The 21,033-nt window shown below is 36.3% G+C and overlaps 1 protein-coding gene across 1 annotated transcript in view; it reads right to left on the bottom strand.

The window, feature by feature from the left end:
• PACRG (parkin coregulated) overlaps nt 1-21,033 on the bottom strand; it is a gene marked incomplete at both ends in the record, with an annotated part of 515,047 nt that overhangs the window by 324,310 nt on the left and 169,704 nt on the right. The window lies entirely within an intron of this gene.

The raw sequence follows: 21,033 nt of genomic DNA, 5'->3' as shown, positions 1-21,033 counted from the left end.
TAAATTTTGCAGATTAAAAACTTAAATGTAATTATGGATTTAAAATATTGCTTAAATAAAAATAAAATAAAAGTCTGGCACATAAGACAGTATTCAATAATATAACGGATCATAAAACATGTGTCTCTAGTCCATGTTAGAGTCAGCTAAATGAAAATAATCCTCCCAAAATGTATCACTTTTTTATTATGCCAATAATTATGAAAGGAAACTATCTCTTCAAGGCAGTTAAATGATTTGACAGATAGAGTAGGTAGAAATATATATATAAAATACAGAATACCTATATCTCTATATTCTATATTTATATTATATATAGGTATAATAAAATATAGGGAATGGAAAATATAGAAGACAATAAATGGGAAAGAAATAAGAACAAAGAATGGGAGAAAATAAGGAAAACAAGAGGAGAAAAGGTTACAGTTAAAGGAAGGAGAAAAGAATGACATAAGAGTTGAAAAGAAAGACGAGAAAGTGGAGAGGAAGAAGGAGGGGAAGAGTACAGAATAAAGGAAAACACTGAAGAGAAGAAAGCTGAGTTGATTATCTTCCCTCCCCTCCATTAAACTCGGGTCTCTGGCAGTGCTGGCTCTGAACCTCAATTAGGGATTGGCTGACAATGGCTGCAAATAAACTGCAAAGCACTAAGCAAGGGAGTGGTTTCGTTGCCTTATGCCTTTCCCACATGTCCACTTCCGAGACTGGAAGTCCCTGGTGCAGCTGAGCGAGCAGGATGTGACACTAAACGCATACAGTTGTTGTAGGAATGCTACACACTGCACTGCATTGATGAAGATATTGTTGGTAAACACACCTGCAAGCCTCAGGTGGAGAGGTCACTGCTGACTTGCAACCTGGAAAGAAGAGGTCCTTTCTCAGAATGGAAACTAGTTTTGGGAGTGAGCTTGGATGTTTCAGGCTATTGAGAAAGTAATCCCTGAGGGGAAGGTGTTAAGCTGCTGCTCTCTACTTGTGGGCAAGCTGAGCTCCAGAAAGACCTCTCTTAACCTCCAGATGAGGGCTCTCCATCTTTAAACGTCGGTCTGTTCACAACCCTCCTTTCTCACTCTACACCTGCACAGTCCAGGAGCTGCATGTGGCTGTAAGCACTTGAAATGTGGCTAGTGCCACAGGTTGAGATGATATTTTGAATATATTGAGCTAATATCATTAAAATCAGTACTTTTAAAGGTTAACTTTATTTTCTTAAATGTGGCTATTAGAAGAATTTTAAATTACATATGTGGTTCATATATATCTATTGGTCAGCGCTGCTCTACACAGGCCACCCCAAACCTAACCATCCACTCTGATATATTTATCAGTCCAGATCTTTCTGTTGAGCTTCAAAGCAATACATGCATTTGCTAGTCTGACTGGCACTTTAAAATTCAGCATATTCCAAATTCAACTCACCTATCTCACTCTCATCAGAAACCCATCCTTTTCCCCATGTTCCCTCTGAAGTCACACCATTCACTAGCGATGTAAATCAGAAACCTAGAAGTTGTCTTTGACTTCTCTCTCTCTTCTTGCATTCAACAACTAACTCAATCTTATAGATGCAAGGTTTCTAAAATATTTTAGAAAGGCACATCTTAGTAGGAACATGAAAGTAAGTAGTGAAACTAAAAATCAAGAAGTGTCTGAAAAATTACAAATATATACTTTTCAAATAAATTATTTGCTTTTATATAATACAGGGATATTTCTTAAAACAGCCTATCAACAAAAGCAAGAGTTAGAGCCCATGTTTAACAAAGTGATATCCAATATAAGTAACTGAAATACAAAATTCTTATGGAGACAATACCTTGCTAGGGTGTCATTCATCTCTTGGTGACACCAGAATGGCAAAATTTTCTACAATATCATCTGCTTGGCAGGATTAAGTGCCAGAATGTACCCTCACCCCCAATTCCAAGTGTATTTTTAGGGACTGCAAAGCAATTCTTGCTTTAGGGAATTGGCTAAGTGAAAATAATATGTACATATAATAGCTTAGTAACACACAAAACATGCAATGAAATCATGTTGCGTGAATAGCAAAGACTTCCTAAACTAATACGTTCATAAATAAAACTGAGCTCTGGGATCCTGCTTATAGCAAGTCTATGGAATTCTTGTGCATGTGTAGCTATTGGTGATGGTCTTTTGAAAACAGTAATTCTGAGATGTGTTTTATTTTGTTCCCAGTCTTTAGATTTTAAGTTTAAATCTGGTAATATGTTATCCAATTCATAGTAATAAATATTAATTTTATACTGTCCTCCAATTTTCTATGATCTCTAATTTTTTAGAATTTAAAATTTTTCTTCAAAGGGCTTTAGACTTCAAACCTCTAGCGAGTACATTTTGATTTTGTTTTTCTTTTCAGTCACAGTAGTTACGAAATATTTATAATTTCTCTCAGATGATAAACAATGTTACATTGCTTCTTATTTTGAACACCTAGAAAACATAACATCGAGTTTTAAGAATTCTTAGCGATGTAATAAGGACATTTTAAATAAAATGTGAAAAAACCAGTTTAAGAAAACCACTTGATTTCCCCGCCACTTTCACATCTGGGAGATCATCTGCTAACACTCTCAAGATTCCAGGAGTCCCTAAAAGTTTTACCACTCATAGTCGATATCGTACTACAAAACACAGTTTCCCTGCATGTTAAGCCTTTTATCCACCCACAAAGATGTTGAAAAGGTGCCAGTCTTTGTTTTGTTTAATAACAATGGACAACACTGAGAGCATTTTGGATCTCTTTAACTTTCATATCACCTTGACCAATTCGACTTCTGCCTCCAGCCCAGATGGAGTAACAGGGATTAGATTTATTCTCCCTCCTTAAAATAGTAAACAGCAGCATAGGTGGTACGAAACAATGGTTGTTCCGATACTTAGCATCAAGCAGCACAGGACTATGGTCCCCAGAGGAGCCCTATGATGGCTCCAGTTCATCGCCTGGGGCAGAGCTAGAGAGGGCCTACGCAAAGCCAGATGGAGCTGGGAGTCCTGGGAGGTCAACATGACTACAGTTCACAGGACAGAAGAGAGGAGACATTTGCTCAGAGAAAAAGAAAGAAAGCTCTGGAGACCTGCAGAGAGTCTTTGACAGAATACTGATTGGTGCATGCATGTAAGGAAACTGCCTGAGCCTGTGGAACGAACCACCCAAAAGGAGCGGGGGAAACACTCCCCAAAGTGTCACAGGACTGGGACTAGATCATGTTCTCACCAGCCAGATAGAAAACCCTCATGATTCAACAGGCACTGGGAAGAGGAATCAGATGGGTATTGGCTTAGTAATAGGGAGAAAAATATCAAACCTAACTTATCAAAAAGATTTAAAGAACACCTTGGAAAGATGAATTGTTTGCAGGTAATTTAACTGCTTTCCAAAACAATGCTCAAGATATTTAGAGGCACACAAAAATATAAGGTTCCAAATGTTTAAAATTCACAGTATTAAGCATACAAAAAAAAGTTCCCAGGCATCCACGTAATAGGAAAATAGGTCCAGAGGGAAATGAGATGCCCAGAGATATAGTCAGACTCCCTTGTCAGACACCAGCTCTTCCTCTCGACCACTGGCCTTGGATGTTGGAGAAAATGACAGAGGGGATTTTTATAAGGCCCTGCAGCACAGTCCGGTCGCCTAGTGGAAGAAGGTGAAAGGCTTTGGGTGAACATGGCAGGTCAGCCTCATGCTCACCCCCATTAGTCCTTCCCAGGTCTATACAATTCTGGTTGATTTAGGTACAGAGTATAAAATATGTTTTAAGTTCCTCAAACAATCTCCTGTAACAAGAAGTTGTTTATGTAAAAACACATTAACATTCAAGTTTGGTTTGTAGTTCAGCTAATTATTGCAGTTTGTTCCATTGCTTAGTTCAAAAGTCCCTGAGTAGAACTATATGTTTCAAACTATCCTCACGAACATAAACTATAATAGATACATTATTTTAGAAATTGTGTTTTATGAAAGCCTTAGGCAGATATAATATGAATCACATTTATTTTCACATTTCTGTAGAATTTAAAAATAAGAGCTTTTTTCTCCCTATTATCTAGAATATAAACAAGCTCTAATTTACATATGGACTGAAAAACTTTACCTTCTGTTTGCCTACCTAAAAATACTAATTTTGCTAACCAAATTAGTTTCCCTATATTAGTAGTGCTCTACTGAAAATGACAGAGTATTTTTATTTACTGGTATTTGATGATGACCTGTAGCCAGTTGCTGAGTTAGAGAACTATACTGAGAGGCCAAGACTTTCATGCTCTGAACCACTGAGTCGTTCTGTTGCACAGTCACTGCCCATACTTCATACCCAGTCAACAGTTTTAAAAATATTTGCCAATAGTTATAAAAGAGACTAGGTAAGGGAATTTGGATGGATTGATACAAATCTAGTAAACTAGAAACATACTGATTCCATCACTTATTCATCCATCCATAGCTGTCAGCCTCCACGGTTATCTCTGCCATCCAAGAGTCTATAGTAAGGAACCCAAAGAAGAAAGGAAGTGGGATGCAGGTGGTAAAATACGTTATCAGGGTGGGAGCAACTCTAAGTGCATATCTACTACTATCTGGCTGGTATAATACCAGATATCATAATACCTTAGTTTTTAATTTTTCTTAGCAATCTTATTGTTTCCTTTTTACAGATTGAAACGCTCAAGCCTCAGGGAGTTAATTAACTTGCCTGAGATGATAAAGCTGGCGAGGTGGATGCAGAGCTCCTGTGCTCTTCCTTTGCTGTCTCCTTTCCTCCCTCCCTTTCTTCCTTCATCCCTTTTTTCCTTCCTCCCTCCCTCCATCCATTTCTTCATTTAGTAAACAATAGCAAGTGCCAAACATGCACCAAGAGCTGTGCTTGGGAAGAGGGACGGTGAGATGGCAGAGCGAGGAGAAAGAGTGTAAGAGATGAGGCTGGAAAAGTCGGTTGTGGCCAAGCCCAACCTGGGATCAGTGGGTCTCATCGTGCTTTGGCCTTGCAGGGGCCTCATCTCTTTAGAACAGGCAGACGTGCACAGATTATTTTCATAAAATGTGTATATACATACCTGTATCTTATGTGTGTATAATTCATTGATTTATTATTATTTATTTGTGTTACTTATATCAGGTAAATTTTAAATGTTTATAATCATCTTAAATGAATTTTAATGCATCATGTACACTAGAATAACACAAATACATGAGGGCATACATTTCTGTAAAAACCTAGTTCAGTGAAATTCAATGCAATGCCTTCATTCAATTAATATTGATTCATTCAAGGACAACAGTATGTTGGGGAAGGATTCATTGTGAACAAGCAGCCTGAAAACCCTGCTGATGCCACCTCCACCATGCCTATCACACATCTGCATCCTTCCTTTCCTTTCCCGCTGCCACCATTGCGTATTACTTTCACTGAACCATTGTATTAACCCCATAGCTGGGAACCCTGGATTCCTCTACTCCTTAATCTAGTCCATTTTACACAGTGCGACAGAAGCACGGCTTAGATGACTCATGACTGAAAAAGCTTCTGCCTTTTTCTATTTCCTGGATACTCACACACTGTCTTTACGAATTAACACCAAACTTCTTATCTGGTCACTTTAGGCCTCAGTTCATCAGAGACTGTACACTATCTCTTATTCCCCACAAATCACAGGCATTACCTTTATACACACAAAACATCTTTGTCGTTCTAGAAACATATGGTACTTTTCTGTCTCCATGTATATGTCCATGCTGTGTTCTTTATCTAAAATACACCCTCTAAACCACTATGTGTCCCAATATTGCATTCTTTAAGGCTTATCTCAAATGTTATTTTTAAAATACGCAACTAACTGCTTCCTCTCCCTTATTTGAACTTCTATAGAGCTTGATCCTCTCTTCAGTCATAATGGTCCAGCTGCAAGTTTTATCTGCCTTATGCCAGCATCCCTAGATTCTCTCATCTTTGGAATATGCAATATCAGTCTTGTATGCCAAATCACTACAATATTAATTATTAAGTTTAATAAGACAGCCCGTGAACTTGGTAAAATTATTCTTTCGTGATAGAAAAAGGGAACCTAGAGAGATAAATTTTTATTTGGAGGTAAAATAGAACAGTTTACTTACTAAGTAATTGGCTAAGCCTGCTTAGGGTTGCATACTGTCACTAGCTAGGCACTGGATATTTTTTATTATGTTCCTCAATTGTTTAGTAATTAATACATATGTGTTGTAGTTTCCTTTGAAATGCAGCAGTCATTTTATTCTATTCTTAAAAATGTTTCTCATAGTCACACCTATAAACATGCCCTCCTTGGATACATACACCACCCCCTTCCCACCATGGTATCATGATATTTTTCAGTTTTCAAAATCATTGTAATGGTGCCTGAAATACCAGAAAACAAAACCAAAGCCTGGAGTGCAGTTCACTGAATGCCCACAGTTGCTCCGGTGAGCTACAGTCACGTCTCTAAAATTGATGAGAACATAAGATTTCAGAAGTGCTGTATTTTAAGTGTATCATTATAAATTGGCTTGTTATTCATTATCATAGTACAGATAATTATGAGTTCATCTGGTATTCATATGGATGTCACATGCACTTCCAGAAGCATTACACTGCAATTTAGTATTAGCTCATGGTCACTAAAAATAAAATGTTATCAAATTTTCCAACAGAACACATTTTTCAATGAATTTAATCCAGAAAGATTAATAAGTAATACCTATGACAACTGGCTTCCTTCTACAGTGAGGAGAAAATGGATTTCTAATTTATTGAACATTATTAACTTGAAATATCTGGTGGTCTAAAAAGTCCTGTATTATAGAATCTACTAACAAAATGACAAGGAAAAGTAATAATTTGTCTATGTGTTAAAAGGTTGATCACTGTGTTACTATCACTTAAATAACTAGTCATAGCACAAAATTTGCACCTTGTCCATTTGCACATTTGCCATTTACAGAATGGTCTACAGTCCTAAGGACTACAAGAATCATTACACAAACATGAATGGAAGCCTACAAATACAAATATATTCCATTTTGTCTGTGTTTTCAGGATGTTTGTTATCTCCAAACACGGTTACTAAATGAAGCTCATACTCAGAAGGAAAAGGCAGACGAAGTAGGGGAGACTTGTTGAGAGAGTGCACAGGATATGGGAGTCAGAGCTCCAGTAATGCTGCACCTTAAGAAAGGTCAGAAGCTGACTTAGAGTTTGGAACCAAAAGACTAAAGGCAGGAAAGGAAGAGAGCTAGGAATGCTTTCTTCATTAAAAAACTTGGCATTGAGGTGTGCATTATGATTTAAAATGATGTCTGGTTACCTGAATCCAAACCTGTTCTTCAAATTTTTCTCTAAAATGGACCTGGAGACACTTGTCCCCTGACTCAGAGGCACAGGGCTAGAATGCTGACCTTTGAGAGTTCCACTCCTTGAGGAGCATTGCATTTTTCAACTCAGAAGTAAGACCATTTGCCCAGACTGCAAATCTCCCTAAATTCCAAGCAGAAGCAGAGGAGACTGGTGGTAGTCAGAAGACTGAGGGATGGTCTCACTGCTGAGGTGGAAGATGAGAGTGGCCCCCCTTCCTGTGTACCTCAGGGTGCCAGGAGAAGTGGTCATGAGCATCACTTCAAGGTTTCTTCATATAATTCAACCTTATAAGTAAAACCAGCAATATCCAAATTTAGTTTCCTCAAAAAAGGACTGTTAATATGAAGCCAGCCGTAAAATCAGGCAAAAGTGACACCTCAATGAAGCTATAGGGCAACTTGGAAGGCACGGTCTCCATAATTAAAATATTCTAGCAAAGAGACAAAAATTAATGCACTTTGGGAATTATACTTTTTCAGACAATTAGAAGACAAGGCAGTATGTGTAGAAGAAATAAGCCACCAAGAGAAACTGGAACTTTGGGAGTATCATACACTAACCACCACTGCTCTGAGACAGGGATCTGTCCACTGTATCTGTGGACAGAGAAGAGGACTGAGGTCTGTTCATTCATTGTGTCTCTTGTCAGATATCGACTCTTATGAGCTCTTCCTTTGTTTGAGGATATGTAACAATCTGTACTCTCTGACCACCATTACCCATTCTTCCTCCACCCCATCCTGGGCAACCAGCAATCTGCTCTCTGTTTCTATGAGTTCTGTCTTCCTAGGTTCCACACATAAGTGAAATTATATAGTATTTGTCTTTCTCTGTCTTTGTTATTTCACTTAGCATAATGCCCTCAAGGTCCATCCCTGTTGCCACAAATGGCAGGATTTCCTCCATTTTTTATTAAAAAAAAAAATGTGGGCTTCCCTGGTGGCGCAGTGGTTGAGAGTCTGCCTGCCAGTGCAGGGAACACGGGTTCGGGCCCTGGTCTGGGAGGATCCCACATGCCATGGAGCGACTAGGCCCGTGAGCCACAACTACTGAGCCTGCGCGTCTGGAGCTTGTGCTCCGCAACGAGAGGCCGCAACAGTGAGAGGCCCGCGCACCGCGATGAAGAGTGGCCCCAGCTTGCCACAACTAGAGAAAGCCCTCGCACAGAAACGAAGACCCAACACAGCCATAAATAAATAAATAAATAATTTAAAAAAAAATTGTAACTGTGTGAGGTGACAGATGTGTTAGTTAACCTTACTGTGGTAATCTTTTCACAATATATACAAAATCATTACATTATACACCTTAAACCTGCACAAGGCCATATGTCAATTATATCATGTATGATGTAATTATATGTTATATACATGTCAATTATATGGAAATTCTAAAAAAAAATTTAAAACATGACCTGTAGCCTATAAAAGAGGGAGAAAATAGCATCTGGAAGACTTAGAGAAAGTATGTTTGTAAAACTTATCTACTTGTATACTGCAGTAAAAAATTTCATGAAACTATTTGGTCTCTGGAACAGAGTACCACATAACATGGTCTCTACAAAAGAGGAGAATGTCATAAGAAAAACAAGTTAAAGAAACAAACTATACAGAATGAAATGCAAAAGTCACAGTATGTGATAGGAAATCTATACTTTAACTTCCAGAAGGACTGGAGAAAAACAATAAAGCAGAAAATATATTTGAAGAATAGATAATATTTCCAAATTTGGTGAAACACATAAGCATAGATTCAAGAATCTTAAAATACTGCAAACTGAATAACTCCAAAGAAACTATGCCTGGACTTAACCATTATCCCACTACTGAAAGTCAAGGATAAAGAAAATACTCTTTGAAACAGCTAGGAATAAACAACACATCACAGACAGAGAAAAAATGATTCAAATGTCCACAAATTACAAATTTCTCATCAGAAACTACAGAGGCCAGAAGATAGTGGGATAGTATCTACTGAAAGTGTTAAAAGAACTATCAACTCAGAATTCTATACTCATTGAAAATATCCCTCAAGAATAAAGGAGAAATAGGAACATTTTCAGGTGAACAGAAACTAAGGAACTTCATTGTCAGTATACCTACTTTACCAGAAATCCTGAAGGAAATTCTGCAGAGTGAAGAGAAATGATATAAGGAGGAATCTGGAACCGCAGGGGTGAAGGAAGAGCAGCAGAAATGATAAATAGCTAGGTAAATACAAATGCACTTTCCTCTTAAGGTCTTTGAAATATATATACGACAAAGCAGCCCCAAACTTATATCATGTCTTATGATGTTTTCAGTGTAGGCGGATATAACCCAGATCACACTATAGCATAAAGGTAGGGAGGGTGGTAAAGGCACCTCTGTGGTTGCAAGCCTTTTACATCACATATCAAGCAGTACAATATTAACTCTGAGTAGGCTGTGGAAGGTTAGGTATGTATGTTGTAATCCAAAAAGTAACTTCAAAAATAATACAAAAGATATAGCTGGTATCTAAGAGTACATTAACATGAAATACTAATACATTCAAATATTCTTAAAGGAGGCAGGAGAGGGGAACAGAGTAGCAAAAATAGTTGGTACAAACAGAAAGCACATAATAAAATGATAGACCTAAATCTAGAAATATCAATAATCATACTAGATATTAATAGTACAAAACAGAGATTGGAAAACTATAGCCCACAAGCTGAATCTGCCTGCCACCTTTTTTTTTAATGCCTACAATCTAAGAATGGTTTTACATTGTTAAGTGATTATATTTAATATATATGTGTGTGTGTGTGTATATATATATATATATATATATATATATATATATATATATATATATATATATACTGTATATTCTTCAAATTTGTCTTTTGGACCGATACACCTAACATTATCCGGCCTTTAAGAAAAATGTGCCTACCTCTGATCTAAACACAACAATTAAAAGGCAGATATTGACAGAGCAGATTTTTAAAAAGCAAGACTGACCTATATGCTGCCTAGAAGAGACACACTCTACATATTAAGACTCAAATGGATTAAAGGTAATTAGGTGGAACACAACGTAACATGCCAACAATAGGTATAAGAAGTCTGGCATAGCTCTTTAAATATCAGATTAAATAGATTTCAAGACAAAGACAGACATTTCATAACAGACCCATTCGTTAGGAGGACATTATAATTATAAATGAGTATGCCCCTAATAATAATCCCCCAAAATACATGAAGCAAAAATTGACAGAATTAAAGAGATAAATAGACAATTCCACAGACACTGTAGGAGATTTTAACATATCTCTCTCAGCAATTGATAGAACTAGACATAAATGAGTAAGAGCTGAAAAACAAGCTCAGTCACCTTTATATAACTGACAGTTATACAATGCTACATCTAACAAGAACAAAATATGCATTCTTTTCAAATGCACATAGTGTATTTTCAGAGATAGACTTATATATAGGCCTTAAACAGCTTAAAAGTATTAAAATCATGCAGAATATATTCTCTGACCACAATAGGATTAAATCAGAAATAAATAATAACATATTTGGAAGAACTGCAAATATCTGGAAAATAAATGACACAGTTCTAAATGACTCATGATTCAAAAACAAAATCACAAGGGAAATTAGAAAGTATTAAACTAAATGAGAACTAAAATGCAACATATCAAAATTTGTGAGATTCAGTAAAGCAGTGCTTAGATAAACACTTAAACTTTAAATGCATGAATTAAAAAAGAAGAAATACCTAAAATGATTAATCCAAGCTTCTACTTTAAGAAGCTGGACAAATAAGAGAAAGTAATCTCAAAGTAGAAGTAAAGAAATAATAAAGATAAGGCAGAAATCAATAAAATAGAAAACAGACAATAGAGAGTATTAACAAAGGCAAAAGATGAATCTTTGAAAAGGTCACAGTATTGCCAAACCCCTAACAACACTGATCAGGAGAAATGAGAGAACACATATCATCAAAATATCAAGAAGGAAAAGGAGGTTATCACAGTAAACTCTACATTTGTTAAAATGTTAATAATAGAACACTGTAAGCAACTTTATGCCCCCCAAAATTGACAAGTTAGATGACGCAGACTCTAATAGTACAAGTTACCACAATCATCCATGAACAAATAGAAAATCTAAATATGCCTCTATTAATAAAAGTGAACTTGTGATGAAAAACTTTTCCAAAAAGGAAAACCCCAGGCATAGATGGTTTTACTGCTGAGTTTTATCAAACACTGAAGGAAGAAATAATACCAAACTTACATAAACATTTTTAGAAAACAGGGAAGGAAAGATCACTGTCCAACAAGTTTTAGGAGGCCAGTATAATATAATACCAAATTCGGCAAAAAATTTTTAAAAGAGAGACAATTATAGATTTTCTCATGAGATAGTCACAAAAAGTCTTAACAATCTAAGAAATCAAATACAGCAATATATTAAGAAAATAATACATGATGACTAAGTTGGACTCATTTCAAGAATGCAAGGTTGTTTTAACACTTGAAATCACTCAGCGTAATTCAGCATATGAAATGAAAACAGGAGGAAAAAAATAATATCATATATATAATCATTTATATTCTTTTTTTTTTTTTTTTTTTTTTTTTTTGTGGTACGCGGGCCTCTCCCGTTCCGGAGTACAGGCTCTGGACCTGCAGGCTCAGCAGCCATGGCTCACATGCCCAGCCGCTCTGCGGCATGTGGGATCTTCCCGGACCGGGGCACGAACCCGTGTCCCCTGCATCGACAGGCGGACTCTCAACCACTGCGCCACCTGGGAAGCCCCATTTATATTCTTATATATTAGAGTCAAAATATTTGAAAATAAAATTTTATATTCCACTTAATGATAAAAGTTACAATATACTCAGGAACAAATCTAACAAAAGATATTCATGACTTATACACTGAAAATTAGAAAACATTCCTGAGCAAATTCAAACAAGAACTAAATGACTGAATATATAACATATTCATGCATTGGAACTGGCAATCGTCCCCAAGTAGATATACAAATTCAGCACAATCTCAAACAAACTTCCGTCAGGCTTTTTTATTGGTAAAAACTGGCAGCTGATTTCTAAAATTCATACGGAATGCAAAGGGCTTAGGAAAGCCAAAATGAGTAAAAACAAAACCTGGAGGAGTTAAAGTCTACCTGATTTTAAGACTTGCTATGAAGCTACAGTTTGAAATTGGCAAAAATAAAGACATAAATCAATGGAATAGAATAGAGAGTCTAGAAATAGACCCATATACATAGATCATCAATTGATTTTTGATGAAGATGTCAAGGCAATTTGATGGGGAAAGGAGAATCTTTTCAACAAATGATGCTGGGTAAATTTAATGTCTGTGTGGAAAAAATTAACATCAACTCACAGTTCATACTGTACATAAAAATTAACTAAAAATTGAGTATAGCACTACATGTAAAACCTAAAAATATGAAACTTTTACAAAAAGAAACAAAACATAGATCTTGGGGTGGGCAAAATTTTATTAGATACTATACAAAAAGCCAAAACATAGAAGAAAAAAATGATAAATTAGATTTCTTCAAAATTAAATATATTTGCTCTTCAAAAGACACCCTTAAGAAAACCAGAAAGCTAAACTAGACTGAGATAAAGTATTTGAAACACATGTATTATAAAAAGCACTTGTTTCTAAAATATATAAAGAATACTTCCAACTAAATAATATGACAATTAGCCCAATAAAAATGGGCAAAATATTTGAGCAGACACTTCACAGAAGAAGCTACAGAAGTACATAAAAAGATAAGTAACTTCATCAGTGATGAGGAAAATGCCCAAAGAGATACCTCACTATACATCCATTAGATTGGCTAAAATTAAAAAGAATGAACATACCAAATGGTTGGTGAGGCTGTGGAGAAATTGGAATGCTCATATACTGCTAGTGGGAATGGAAAAGGGTACAACCAGCTTGGAAATTTACTTGGTAATTTCTTAAAAAGATAAGCACATGCCACTCACCATAAAAGGCAACCATTATACTCCCAGACATTTCCTCAAAAGAAATGAAAATGTGTGTCCAAACAAGAACTTCTACTCCAATATTCATAGCAGCTTTATTTGTAAAAGCCCCCAACTGGAAATAGCCCAAATGCCAATCAACAGGTGAATGGATAAACTAATTACAGCATATCTATACAATAAAACACTATTCAGAAAGGAAAGAGAAAGAATTACTGCTACATGCAACAACAAGGCTGCACATGAAATTCATGCTTAGTGAAAAACCATTACTTCTCAGTCAAATGAAGTATAAACATGCACTGAAGACTAATCAGTTCTGCTCCTGGATCTGTAGCCCTAAGAAATCAAGTTCATAAAGAGACAGGAAGATTCAGTGCAGCTTTATTTGTGACAACAAGGCATTGGAAATAATCTGGGAGTTCATCACTGGATAAGAGGATAGGTAAAAATGGAAGAAATGTGCTAGGGAGTACTGCATAGCAGTTAGCAGCAACAGTAGAAGGATACTTTTAATGACTCGGGTAGACATTCTAGTGGACACATTCATTTTCCCCTTCCAGACCATCTCTGCTCTTCGCTATGAGAAGCTGACCTGTATGGTCAACAGTAAAAGACTCCAATACCTTCTAGTTTACAGTACTGTTGGACTAATGGTGGGCTTTGGCACAAGAATAGCAGAAGAGTGGAGAGTGAAAACAGGGTATTTATTCCTCTGGCTCCTCTATGCTAGGTCTTCTCCACTGCAGGTTACTACTCTCAAGGCACCTTTTTCTACATTACCTCCAATTTCAAGTAAACTTCCTCTCCTGTCAGTCTTTGGGGCCTAGGATAGTAGCTCAGCTACCACTAGCCCTAGGTTACTGCATTGTCGCTTGGTTCGCCCTCTCTTCATAAGTTTGTAAATCTTTGCAAATAAACACTCCTTAAATTATCTTGAATTTGAGTAGAGAGGAATCTGGTGATATCTAGTAAAGCTAAAGATGGGCATTTTCCATGACGTAGAGACTCTGCTTCTGGTTATATACCTAGAGAACTGTCACACATATGTGTACCAGGAGAGATCTACAAATATAAAATATAAATACTATATATATATATATATATATATATTTACCATATATCATATAAATATATACCATATATTCATTTATTTTTACTGCATATATAGTGTGTGTGTATATATATATATTACATACATTTATATGATATGTGGTATGTATATATGTATTCTGGAAGTATTCTGAACACAGTAGCTATTTTCAGCCATTTTATTTTTCCAAAGGATTCAGACACATTGGAAAAGTTACCACCAGTTAAATAACTTCAATTAAGTAACTCCAGACGATTGGCTCAGAATATTTCATTTGTTTTTGGTAACAGGAGGTAGAAAATCTATAGGTTCTAAAGTTTGAGTAAGAGTTATTTTTGGAAGAGAACAAAATCTCATGCACTTGTACTTTTAAAACACTTTAGGTGAAATTGTACATCTACCTGAATGTTATAATTCTTCTATATAAAAAAAAACAAAACACACTTTATTGTGCTTGATCACATTATAATGCAGCTGTGCTTCATGCAAAGCAGAAATAAATCAATGTAAAATGAAGCTGTTTGCTTAAAATAACTTAGTTCTTGATTTCAGTTGTCTAAGTAAATGAAAACAAGTTGATATCAGTGCAGATGTATGTCATGACTTGGAACATATATCAATTATCCTACTAAAAAAAATTGTCCAGTATTCTCCTAATCTTCTTAATATGACACAGTTTGGTCAATTATCCTTTTACGTGAAGTCTAACTTTATGAGTTTGGGATGGTAAAATGAGCTATACATAATCCTGAGAATTACTATAGCCAGATAGTGCTGGCTGCCAGTGGTTTGCCAGAAGGTGAGAAAGTTTCTTTAACTTTTGGTTTGACCCACTTGTCCTCATTTCTGGGTAGGTCTTAGAACTCATCTGCAGAGAAAATTATGGGCAATGAACTGCTACTGCTTCCATCTAGTGCTTTGAAGACCCAATTATCTCTAGGCAGTCTGACACATGGAAATGGAGAAAAGAAACCCAGTTGAACTGCATCCTGAATAAACTTCTGCTCTTGTGAACTAGACATACTTTTCAGTAGATCTTGTTCTTTTGGGGGAACAAATTGCTAATATCTACACAAACAGCACAGGGGTTGAATAGAATAGTTTTTTTTCAATTCAAATTAAAAAACTGTCATTTATTCATCAACTATCTCAGTTCACCAACCCAAAGGGATAAACACTAAATATTTTAAAAGTAGTGTGCTCAACTATAGCAATATCTAAAAGCTGTTTGGTTCAGGTTACATTCTTATACAGAAAACAATCATTAGTAGAAAATTTATCTAAGGTAAGAAAAATGTTTCCCTGGACCATTTTCCAGTCAATAAAAACAAGTTGTGAAATCCTGGCACAGTTGAAACTGTGAGGGTTTAGAATCAGGCAATTCTTCGGCATAATATTCACTCCCCAGTTTAGAACCTGTGTGCCCTTGAGCAGGCTACTTAACCACTCTGAATCTCACTCTACTCATCTCTAAAACAGGAATAATTATCAATATATTTACTGCAGGGTTAATGAAAATTGAAGAAGAGAACACTTGGTATATGGAAACGATTATCCTTCTCTTTTTACATATGAGATCCCAGAGGTACACAGGGTTAGGCACTTTGCCCACAGCTGCACAATTGGCAAGTGAAGAAGCAGGGCTTTGAGCATTAGTCTTCTAGCTCTGCAGCTTGCACTCAATGCACACTGCCTCCCAAATGTTTCTTCACCAGCTGTTTGCAGAGAGGAAATAGGGAATTGCTTTGGTGTCAAACTGGTGTGAATCCACTCATTCATTCATACATCCATTCACTCATTGATCAACCATTCATTTAATGCTTATTACATGTCAAGCTCTGTACAAAATACTGAGAGATAACTGATGGAGGATAATTCAGATAATTCACAGCCCCTACTCTTAATAAGTTCATTGTTTAATGGGGAGATATACCCATAAGCCAAATATTATAATACGGTATGATAAATGCTAATGATACGTATATGCCCGAAGTACCATGGACATGTAGAAGAGTAATACCTAAATCTGTCTAAGAAGTGTAGGGAGTGGGGTCAAGGAAGGAAATTTGGAGAAAGCAATGCTTAAGGGTGATTTTACATGATAAATAAAGACAACAGCGTGGAAGGGCTTCAGGTAGAAGATATAACTTGAGGAAAGTCTCTGTTAGGAGAAAGAGTAATAAGACTATGAGGTGGGAAGTAGTACTTGAAATAATATGATTGTTTGGAAGAATTACAGGGAGTTCTGTGTGGCTGGAGTCGAGGAGAGCGATTGGAAATGAGAATAGTAAAGAAGGACAGGAAGAAGTTAGGTCGAGAGGAAGCTTGTGTGCTAAGAAGTTTGTACTATATCTTGGTGCTTTTTTTTTTTTTTTAAATTGGGGTATAGTTGCTTTACTATGTTGTGTCAGTTTCTGCTGTAAAACAAAGTGAATCAGCTATATGTATACATATATCCCTTCCCTCTTGGACCTCCCTTCCACCCCACTCCCCATCCCACCCATCTAGGTCACCACAGAACACAGAGCTGAGCTCCCTGCGCTACACAGCAGGTTCCAACTCGCTATCTGTTTTACAATCCCAATTTGGAGAGTGTTATTTTCAGATCTTATTCTAGAAAGATCACTCTGGTAGTCTTGGATACAACTTTCCTCTCCTGAAAGGGTAGAGACGCAGGGAAATAGTCCAACAATTTGTTGTGCACATCTGCTGTTTTTGCCCATCCAAATTCTATCCCCCCATCTTTTAGTAATAGTGCCCCCTGCCCTTCCTGTGGGGAATCAACCTCCTATGTTTTAAGTCAGACTGATCCCACAGCCACCGGTGGTGTGTCCATAGCCAAGGAGTGGACATACAATTCAGGCTAATCAAAGTGCCCCCCATCTTCCTGTCTATAGTGACTGGATCCTTGATGTTCTTGTCACCTAAGGCTGGCTAATTGAAACTTATTCCAGCTCATTTCTGCCAATTACTGGGAAAGATGGTCTGCTGGGGTTGATGAACCTACAGAATGTGGCTCTTCAGCTGACAGGATGTATCATCTGCCATGTGGCAGAGAGCCTTCTGAGAGATGGTGCCATGATAAAATAGTTTAGAGCTTTTAGGACTGGACATGCCTGAAGACAGTATGCCACTGGACTTCTGTACATATGCCAACACATTCCCTGTTTTGTACTTAGGCTATGTTGGGTTTCTTTAAAATACAACCTAAGTAGTCCTATAGAGTATTACTCTAAAACTCTAATAGCTATTAGAGTAATCCAGTTTGAGACTGCAGAAAAGTATGCCTTTGGAATCATAGATGTCTATTACTTAGAACCTATGTATGCAAATTTGGACAACTTGACTAAACTTTGAGCTTCAGAATACATATAAATGTAACATCATTATTGTTGCTTGTCCATTAGAAAAAGTCGGCAATATGATTTGATCTAACTATTGGGTTGGCCAAAAAGTTTGTTTGGGTTTTTCCGTAATCTGTTATGGAAAAACCTGAACGATCTTTTTGGGTAACCCAATATGTGTCTCTGGCTAAATTCCAGCATTTAAAAATCACAAGTCAGTGACATCTAGTGGTAATATACCCAAATTGCAGTTTCGATTTTTTTGAGAGGCACAAAAATCTCTTAAAATTTTCTCAAAATGCCACTTGGAGTTTTTCTGTTGTGATACATAAATTTTTAAGTTTTCAAGGCATATGAGATTTAAATCACTGAAATCAGATGGAAAATACTTGAACACAGTAGTTATTAATAAGTCTGGTCCTTGAGATTTGGCTATATACATTCTGAAAGATAAAGGGGACTCAGCTCACTGTTCTACTGGAAGAATAGACACGCACTGAAGACATCAGAACTTTTTTTGAAATGTGTTTCATAGCTTCAACAGTATCTGTGAGTCCAGTTCAAATGGAAATGCAATTTTTAGAAATAATAAATATGAAATAATACAGTTTCCTCCCCAAAAAATAGCAAGCCACCCATATGAAAAGTTCATGGGTCTATATGTTATTTGAGATTATGGATTAAAATAAACTAACCCATTCTTTTTCCTACCATGTCATGCTTGATGAAATTCCACCAGACAAACCTTGACTTTGGGTCCTATAATCTAATGGGATAAATCTGTAGAAAATATTTTTCTATACTTCTTCCTTCCTCTTGACCAGAACAATTTTCAAATGATGCCAACAGTTGATTTTCAGACTAAAAAAAATTAGGAATGTCCAATTGGAAGAAAGAACAATTATATAATTTCAAATCTGCTTCACAAATGAGTTCAGATATCCACTTACTAAATACAGAAAACAGGCATATATTGATAATATTTTTAATAATGCCACTAAATATAAACCATTTCAAAACTATAGAATAAAAAGCAGACATGTTTAAAAGCTGCAAGATTTAAAGGGCAAAATTTGCATAAACAAATGCATATTTTCCAGGAAAAAATGTCTTGAATAGAAAAAAAATCAGATATATGCAGATAGTTAAAATAAAGAGATCATGGTATATGAACATGTGCTTTTCAATAATGAGGCTTAGTTTTATTTGGGGAGGCTTTTTACTTAAGGTTTCCGCTTAAGGAGCATTTCATAGAATACTAACTTTCAATACCCTAAAACCCTTAGCTCCTCACATTAGTGAGAATTCCACATTTTAGTACAATTTGCATCTCTCCACATTTATACCTTTCCCTAAAACTCATTGGTTTTCACATGCTGTTAATACACTAGATTCTAGAAGTGATTGTGCATTTCCCATAATATGAACATTTCTCCAATACATTAGATTATGATTATTATTTTCAGTGAAACTTGCTTTGAGATACAGAGATTCAAGTAAAAAGTGGTAATGGATGTTGAGTCTATTCTTTGGCAATGTGTCAGTTCCCTATAGAAATCCCAAAGTCAGAGGGATTAAGACTTTTGATACTCTGAACTCCTTCTGAGATGCTGCTTTTATTGATGTGTAGGTAAACACCACGGAAGAAGAGCTGGCATCACCTACATGTGAAGACGGTCAAGAGGAAATTCCAAACAAGCACATTCATTGGTGCTTGCTATATACCTTACCACTATTACAAATATCAAATTTTCTCTTAACATGGGTGATAACTATATTTCCTAAATGTATTGATATTTAACTCTAATTACATGATTCTTTTAAATATGATTTAAAACTGTTTTAGAAGCACTATTCTCTACTGATTATTTAACTTATACTAAAAAATTTCCATCCTGTCAAAGTTATTTCCAACACTCTAAAAATGCTCATCAAAAGCAGAGACAAAGCTATTATGTGTACAGAAAATTTTCTTTCAGAAGAAAGAGGAGTTGACTTAAAGAACAGAATTATGAGCGTTGGATTAGACCAACACTTACATATTCCCTCTTTTGAGGGAATTTCTTTTGGATCAAGGTAGAGTTATAGAAAGTAACTCAATTTTAATTACTCTTTTTTGAAAAAAAAACATTACTAACATTCAAGGCCAACATTTAATAAATCTCCATGAAGAAGATGATAGTAAAAAATTCTAAAACCTTGCCACAGCTGGGAATCAATTTTTCCTTTTCTTCTTCTTTTCTTTTCCTGTCAAAGTCAAAATAAATTCTAACTTTGATGGGAAAACCATATGAAACAGGAACGGCAAAAATGGCACCTGTGCCTAATTCTCTTCCTCCATCCCTTGTGGTTGGGGAGACCACAGGTTCCAGTTTGCGAGGGACAGTCCTGGTTCCTGCCTGCTGTTCCTGCAAAATTGATAATCAATCTTCGTTTCACTGTCCTTTGAGAGTAGTTTGGACATTAGATAGATGCCCTACTTGTAGTAGACACTGCAAACCAATGTGGCTTCAGATACAGTGCTTCAGGCGGCTACTGCCAATCAGTCATAGCTCAACATTAACTGAAATTGAAATTAGGTGGATAGGCATTCAAAGAAAATTGAAAAAAAATTGCAGTATGAAAAAAATTGAAATATTTGTCATGTTAAAGTGCTCCCTTCCTCTCCCCCCTTTCCACTAAACTGTAGAAGAGCGAGCAAAGTACTAGATATCAGGTAGTTTTATTTTTGGTCTTGATGATCTCTTGGCTTCAATTTTTTATTTTTGAAATTAAAGTGTTGAATTACATGAGCTGTGGGATTTGTTCCAACTCCCACTCTGTGACTGTGTCCCTGGTGTCTGATCAGCAAATTGAAAGGTTTCCTTTCTTTCATAATTGGTAAGTTTGTTTAAGCGGCAGTAAACTAAAGTGCTATTTCTCTGTTACTATTTCTTTTAAATACTCTTCAGAAAGAATTCTCTCCATCCTTAGGGCCCTGTCCGCCCCATTCACACAGATGCCAGGTGACAGTGCAGACATCCCTCCTGAGCACCAAACATTATTAAACATCTCCTCTCTAACTTGGCAAACCCCAAACTGAACAACTATGTTGGCTTCTTCAAGTAAGTCCTCCTTCCAGCACACCTGTCTCAGGTAATGTTACCATCTACCTTGTTCCTCAAATACTGGCCTTGGCTTACAAGGGCC

Source organism: Grampus griseus, assembly GCF_964374135.1.
Source record: "Grampus griseus genome assembly, chromosome: 13".
Classification (NCBI taxonomy): Eukaryota; Metazoa; Chordata; class Mammalia; order Artiodactyla; family Delphinidae; genus Grampus; species Grampus griseus.
The sequence above is the reverse complement of the archived record's forward strand: the minus strand, read 5'-3'. Positions and strand labels throughout refer to the sequence as shown.